A 7,032-nucleotide genomic window follows, 5' to 3' on the forward strand; every position below is an offset into this window, starting at 1 on the left:
TAAACAAGAAAAAAGCCCATGGAGCACAACCGATGCCCTAAGTAGCATAAAATACTCTAACCGAGTACCTGACTAACCTTAAGTGACTAACCCTAAGTAGCGGTTGGCAGGCGAGCGTGCGGCAGGAGCCTTGGTAAGACGTGCCAGACCATGGAGGAGTTGCAGCCATGAAGAATAGAGTTTGTGGCTCGACATGCTACTTGGATCCGTCAGCGAAGAGGCTCAAAGTCGAGTTGCCAGTCATTCACCAAGCATTTACAATAAGAGAATTTAGCTCTCAGCCTCACCGGTCCTAAGAGCATTTCCAACCCACTTCCCAAATTGCCTCTTTATTTCCTCTATATAGGGAGCTCCGACCATATCTTGATTCCCTCTCCCTATACTGATTCCCTCTCAATTTTCAGCACGCTCCAACCCACTCCCTAAATTTAGCTCTTTATTCTCCACTCACCTATATTTTATTAATATCTTGTGTGGTGGTTGCTTGGACACGAGCTGCAGCATGTCGAATCTAGGCGGTCGGGTTGTTCGGCCTCCTGCTCATCCAACGGATGAAGGAGGCAACGATCAGGGCGCTTGGCCTGCTACTCGTTCGACTAGGGGGGATGACGGACGGGGAGAGGAAGCGGCGGTCAGGGCACTCCTCAACGCAGGCTGGGCTCCTTCTCCGGTGGCAGTACTGCTCGGGTGGTGGTCCAGCTCGGGGGCCCTCGTGCTTAAGCGGTGGTGATGTCGTAGCTGGCCGCTGGAGGCGTTAGGCGGCCTCCTGCTCGGATGCGGGATGCTGGCAGCAAGGCTGGTGCGGGAGGGCATGGGTGGGAGGGCGTGGTTGGAAGGCACGCGACAGCCAAATATGGGGATAGCGAGCAGTGCCCCCTCCCCAAAAGTAGCGAGGAGAAGCTACTGGATAAGGGTTCAGCAAAAATATCGACCCTGATAGAGAGGTGGTTGGAGCACGATTTTTGGCCTTCACTACTGCAGAACCATTCATAAATAGTGGTTTATCACTACCGGTTGTACAAGAACCAATAGTGAAAATATATCATTACTGATTCTTAACCTCTTGCGCCCGAAACGTGATGGAGCCGCTATGAACCAGCACTGATATTGACCCACCAGTGCCGGTTGTAGCCCGAACTGGCACTGAAGCTAGCTGAGACCCAAAATTTGCATTCAATCAGATTTTGGCTCTCTCGTGACGTGCGATCGGCTCAGTCTTATCTCTTTGCGTCCGCTCGTTCGCTCTCTCTGTCTCTCTCTCTGGCTTGGTCTTATCTCTTCGTGTCCGCTCGTCCGCTCTCTCTACCACTGCCCTCAGCATCGCCTTGACTGTTGCAACTGTTGCCCGCTCCCGCTCCCATGCCACATCATTGCCTCGGCCGCCACCGCCCTCACCTACTCCCGCTCCCTGCTGCCGCATCTCTTGACCGCCGCCGCCCTCACTTGCCTCCTCCCTCACTGGCCTCCTCCTGATCTCCTCCCTCACCGGCCTCCCCACCAGCCTCGTGAGATCCATGACAGTAGGTCCAAGGGCGACGGGCCCAACCATCCATGGGCGGTGGGTCCGAGGGCAGCGGGTCCAAGTGCGACTACCCAAAGGATGGCGGCTCTAAGGGTGGCCGATCGAAGGGTGCGGAGCGCGGTAGGACAAGGGCCAACTCACTGTGGCTCATCGTCCGTGCTCGTGGTTGACGTCAAAAAGGACGATGGTGGTTGTCTTTGTGCTGTGTGCTGTGTGCTATCGGCGAGAGCCAGCTTGGCTATCACCACCGCTGGTGCGCTCAGCCGCCGCTGCAGTGCCACAGCTTGGGCTCGTTTCTTTCTTTTCTCCCGAGAACACCTATCACTGCTAGTTCTAGACCCGGATGTGATAGTTACAATTTTCACTGCCGAGTAAAGAGTAAAGACTGCCAATTCCAAAATCGGCAATGCTGAGGTTATGGAACCGACAGTGATCAGTCTTTCTGTGGTAGTACTTCAACCCCCAAATTTGACTAGAGAGGCATATAGAGTGGGTTGGAGTTGCTCTAAGGCCCTAACAGCATGTACCACCTTTTATATTGTACTTTTGACAAATTTATACTTGTATATTGGATTTAAAAATTTATAGTGTCCAATGAGAACACACAGCAATAAAATCCTGGCTTATACTTTGTGAAGGACCTATTTTAGAATATGGCAAGTCTCCTTACAGAAAACTACACATTGATCTTCATATTTCCAATCCAAATATTTTAAAAGATATCAATAGTGAAAGTTCCAAAACTTTGCCCGCATGTATGTCCCAAGCGACGAGTATTTGGTCGTTAGTGTTCAAACATTTTGTTCCGTAATGAATGGTGTTTTCTCAGCATGCATTCCATCGATCTCTATGCTTAATTACTCCAAATTTCCAAAGGGTAGCCACTTTTAAATGTGGTGATGGTAAGATATATGGTCATATGATTACAAAGTTACTACACGCATCATTGGAAAACTACAGCTGTGCACCCTCATTACCGTTTAATTCCTTCGAAGCACATCCGGTAACTGTTCAGCATGCAGAGCACAATCAGTACGTACGATAATGCACAACCTAACAACTAAATTAACAATCAAAACAGGTGAAGAGCAGCCACTCAAAAAAAAAAAAAGAGATGAAAAGTGAACTGTGATTTAGTCATTTGGCAGTAGCATGCAGCTGGTCTTACCTTTTCCAACTTTTGACGCATATATATGTGAACCAAAGCCATGCGTGCGTGCACGCACACACACTTAAACCCTACAACCAAGAACCGATGCGTGCATGCATACTGCTGCTGCTTTTCTCATATGCATATGAACAAAAATAGAATGAATATTGCTTCCTATAATAAAGTGAATAAGCATAATGAAAGGGTGCCCTGTTTCTTTTTTTGAGCTGCGTTCTTTAAGGTAAAGAAGTGCTCCTTTCCTTGCCGTACAAGCGAAACATGAATTTAACACTCAGTAGATCCAGCAGTCCGAGAGAATGCTAGGAAAGCACTTCTGTCATTTTTTGCCGCCTTTTGTGAGACCGCGCAACTTCAATGCGGCACAATAGTTGTGCCTAAGGAAAGCCACTTGGAATGGAGGGGTGATGCGATGGAGAACTAAGGAGAGTGGGTGAGAAAAGTAACGCGCGCACCGTTTGGCATAACTTCTACTTGTGCAAAATCCAACTTGTGTGAGAAGCTGGTGAAAGATAACTTTTGTTTGCCACTACAATGTCAGTTTCTACTTACTCATAAGTTGTTGCAAAATCATACCGTTCGGTGGCACTTTAGCTTTTTTCTACGAAGAAGCTCTCACTATTACAGAAATAATTTAATAAGACACCCCTGTACAGACGATTTTATAGAGCCATCCGTAAAAAGATTATCACATACGGCTTTAAACAAGAACCGTCTGTGATAATAACGAGATCCCTCCAGAAATAGTGGAACATTTTCAGTACAGACGGTTCCTATTAGGAATCGTTTGTATTAATATTACAGACAACTCTAATTACAAGCCGTCTATAATAAAAATAAGTATCACAGACGGCTCCAAATACGAGTCGTCTATAATATTAATACAGACAACTCGTATTTAGAGCCATCTGTACAAATTATATAGCTCAAACGGTTCCAGTACTGGAGCGTCCCGCTTTCCCCACGCGTTCCTGACTCCAACATATAATATCTTATTCTCAGATCTAGAACGACGCACAAGAGCCAGAACTTATCCTCTCCCTCTCCCTCTCCCTCAGATCGAGAACGAAACTTATCTCCTCACAGGCTTGTTCGTGTTCCTCATCGTCTCCTTCCAAGGTACGTGGTGACTGGTTCGTTGGTAGTGCTCTCCTAATGTTCTAGTGATTGATCAATCGCCTTGGATTGCTTTGGATTTGGGGCAAAGTCATGAGCTTTGGGTCGGTGAAGCGTCTTGGATTTGGATTTGTGATGGGCAGGTTTGGTGTGCGGCATCAACCGGTGCAGGGGCACGGTGTGGTCAGGAGCAGATGAGGCTGCCGAGATGCCTAGGAGGCTGCCATTAGCGGTGGACTCCGACTTCGTCCCTGAAGCACCACCAGTTCTTCACCCGCGACCACCTCGTCGGCATCACCACCACCGTCGCCGACCCCAACCCCAACGGCCTCGAGTTTGACAACCTCTACCTCGACTTCAATCTGTAATATCTTTTTGTGTATATAATATATATGGGATATGTAATCTGTAACTCCTCATCTTCTACTGCTGTTGATTCTCTGTGTAACTATTGTCCTGTTAACAGTTTCTTAACATTTGGGTGCTGCGTGAATACCTAGGCAAAGGATTTGGAAACTGTTGATCCTCCCTTCAAGATAAATTTTTGAACGCCTTGTGGATGATTTTGTGTTTATGTGTTTCTTTGTTGGGAATGACTTTGTGCCTCACATGCCGAATTTGAACATTCGTGAGGTTTGTTAATCTTGCGCGCCTGCGCGGAGCAGATCAGATTAAGCGGCTTCTTGCGCAGCAGCACCAGCAGCCTCGTGTGGCACCGCTCAACGCCGTAATTTTATTTTTTTGGTTTTTTTGTCTTAGTACAGACAGCTTATGATCGGAGCCATTTGTATTATTTCTCTAGTACAGACGGTTCTAATTACGAGCCGTCTATATAAATTTTTGTACAGACGGTTCAAAACTCATCTGTACAAATCTGATTTGTACAGACTTTTTTTTACAGATGATTTGAAAAGATGTTTCGCACGAGATTTTCGAACTGTCTATACACATGATTTTTCTAATAGTGTCTAGCAGAAGTTGTGACAAACATGATATATATCTTACATGAGATACATACAGTATACAATCTATTCACATGAACCTAAAGCTGAAGCAGTATCAAATCATGACTTAGAGAAGAAGTTGTATATCGGCACCATAGCTTGTACCTACGCCGGTGGGGGTGGCCTCGGCATCTACATCGCGACGTCCAAACAACAGCTCCTTGTGCAACCCATAGTTCATCACTTGTAATTAGCCATCACCCCAGCGCCCAATCCACAAATGGACATTGGCATTGTACGTTGACATCAACTCACTGCATTGTCCACGATCGTAGCCCTACTCCCAGTGGTGTTGTATCTAGGGGTATCAACTTAATCCAATAGCATCTGATTACCACCATCACATATCCAAGGGCCAAAAAGGGGCGATGGGATGCATTGTGGGGTGGACAGATTTTTTTGTTGTTGAGAAAACCGGGTTATATTTCACACCTATATATAAAGTATTACATTGCAGCCTTACAAGAACACCTTGAAAAAAACAAAAGTCACAACTAGGTCCTTGCAAGGATCTCCCGGTCATCTTTGTCATCAGCGAACGGAGCGACCACCTAACGAACCCCCGCCGCACCAAAGATTGGCAAGAGGACCTATCAAGCTTGCAGCTTGAAGCCGAAACCTATCCCGATGAAGAAGTTTTGATGTTTTTCATTGCCACGATGAGAAGCACATCAGACTCGACATGCTCTTGAAACGTTGAACGCCCATGAACTTCTAGACGGCCACTAGCCATCTCATCACCGAGAGACATGGGATCAGACACCGCAAGCATTGTGGCAACCCTGAGCCATCGATCGACTAAAAAACCCAAAAGGCAGCACCTCCACCCTTAGCTGCACCAAAGATGGAGTGCCAGACGATAGCTTCAGCGTCACCGGACTGAGAATCGACAGCCCGAAGACAGCAACTTGCAGAACAGGGGATAAAGAACATCCCACCCAAACACAACATACACACACATACAAACCTCACACAACTGGAGAAGCCATAGAGGAACAAAAGCACTAGTGGATCTCGCACTAAATCCACCTAGACAACTTAAAAAACTAACCTAGCAACTATACTACCAAGAAAAAACTACTAACCACTAGGGAGTTGGACCACCCTCCTCTTTCGATGCTGGGAGGTCATCGAAGGCAAGGGGGTCAGTCAAATCGCCTCTGAGTCACCTCTCTTGTCACTTCTGGAGCGATCTGCAGGGTGGACAGATTGAGGAGGAGGGGAGGTAGCATATGCATGCCTGATAGACAAAGGGGAAGAGGATGCGATAGTAAGGGAGGGAGACCTGACTGTTGAGAGACATGACTTTTGGATAAAAGAGTACTTTTAGGTTTAATTTAATCTATAGATTAATCATGAACACGAAGCGATAAACTGACATAATAGACATGTATGTAACAGGGATATACATATATCTCTAATATACTTGATGATAGAAACAACAAAATACTAAGCATGATAGACATGAGAAAATAAGATATGATCACAGTGAGGTGATGATGCGGAGAACATAACTCCTTGTAAGTTGATCTCCTTCCATCCCCGCTAGCCAGGTGTGACTAAAAACTATATTCTCTTTTCACATGTTAGACCTTTAAGATTTATTAGGAATTTTCAAATATAATAGGCCAAGTCCATAAATTCTACAGTTACAACTTTTTTATGGAGTTGATAATAACAAAGTCCTTTTTCGGTAGGGCGAACTTATACATGCCTATGCAGACTGGCCACCGTTATTAAGCGAGGTAAAAGCTTAAAAGGGACTAATTTGCGCGCTAAATGCCAATTAGCTAGAGTGAAACAGTATTCCCACTTACTGATGACATGGCGGTGCTGCAATTTACAACCATCATCACACATGCAATCCTTTTTCTCCTTTTTTTTTTTTTCAATTTAGATCTAAAGTGCTTCTTTCAAGGGGCGGCAGAAGAAGGGGGAAAAGGCGGCTTTCTAGCTAAGCCAGAAAAACAAAAGGCTTTAGTCCTTCCTGAGGAGTGAAGCAAGAGCAAGCGAAATGGTCGAGTGCGCAGCTTAGCTCCGCCGGCCCACGTCATGATGGCGCGGCGATGATATCAAGCGCACGCGGGACCGCCGGCCGGTCCGGCGCCGGCTCTTTCGCACACGTATATAATGGGTGCCGGTGGTGGCGTCGTCGTCATCATCAGATCCATTCCGATCCTTTCGCCATCCGTCCAGCATCGACGCCCACAAACACAACCCTT

General features: G+C 46.4%; 1 long non-coding RNA gene across 1 annotated transcript; it reads left to right on the forward strand.

Annotated features, from left to right (window-relative positions):
• The first annotated feature begins 3,634 nt into the window (after positions 1 to 3,634).
• On the forward strand, positions 3,635 to 4,347 carry LOC133895898 (uncharacterized). Its single transcript, XR_009905672.1, has 2 exons — positions 3,635 to 3,809; positions 3,950 to 4,347. It is a non-coding gene; the product is annotated as an uncharacterized LOC133895898 (long non-coding RNA).
• Positions 4,348 to 7,032: the final 2,685 nt, after the last annotated feature.

This window comes from Phragmites australis, chromosome 16 (genome assembly GCF_958298935.1).
Source record: "Phragmites australis chromosome 16, lpPhrAust1.1, whole genome shotgun sequence".
NCBI classification, from domain to species: Eukaryota; Viridiplantae; Streptophyta; class Magnoliopsida; order Poales; family Poaceae; genus Phragmites; species Phragmites australis.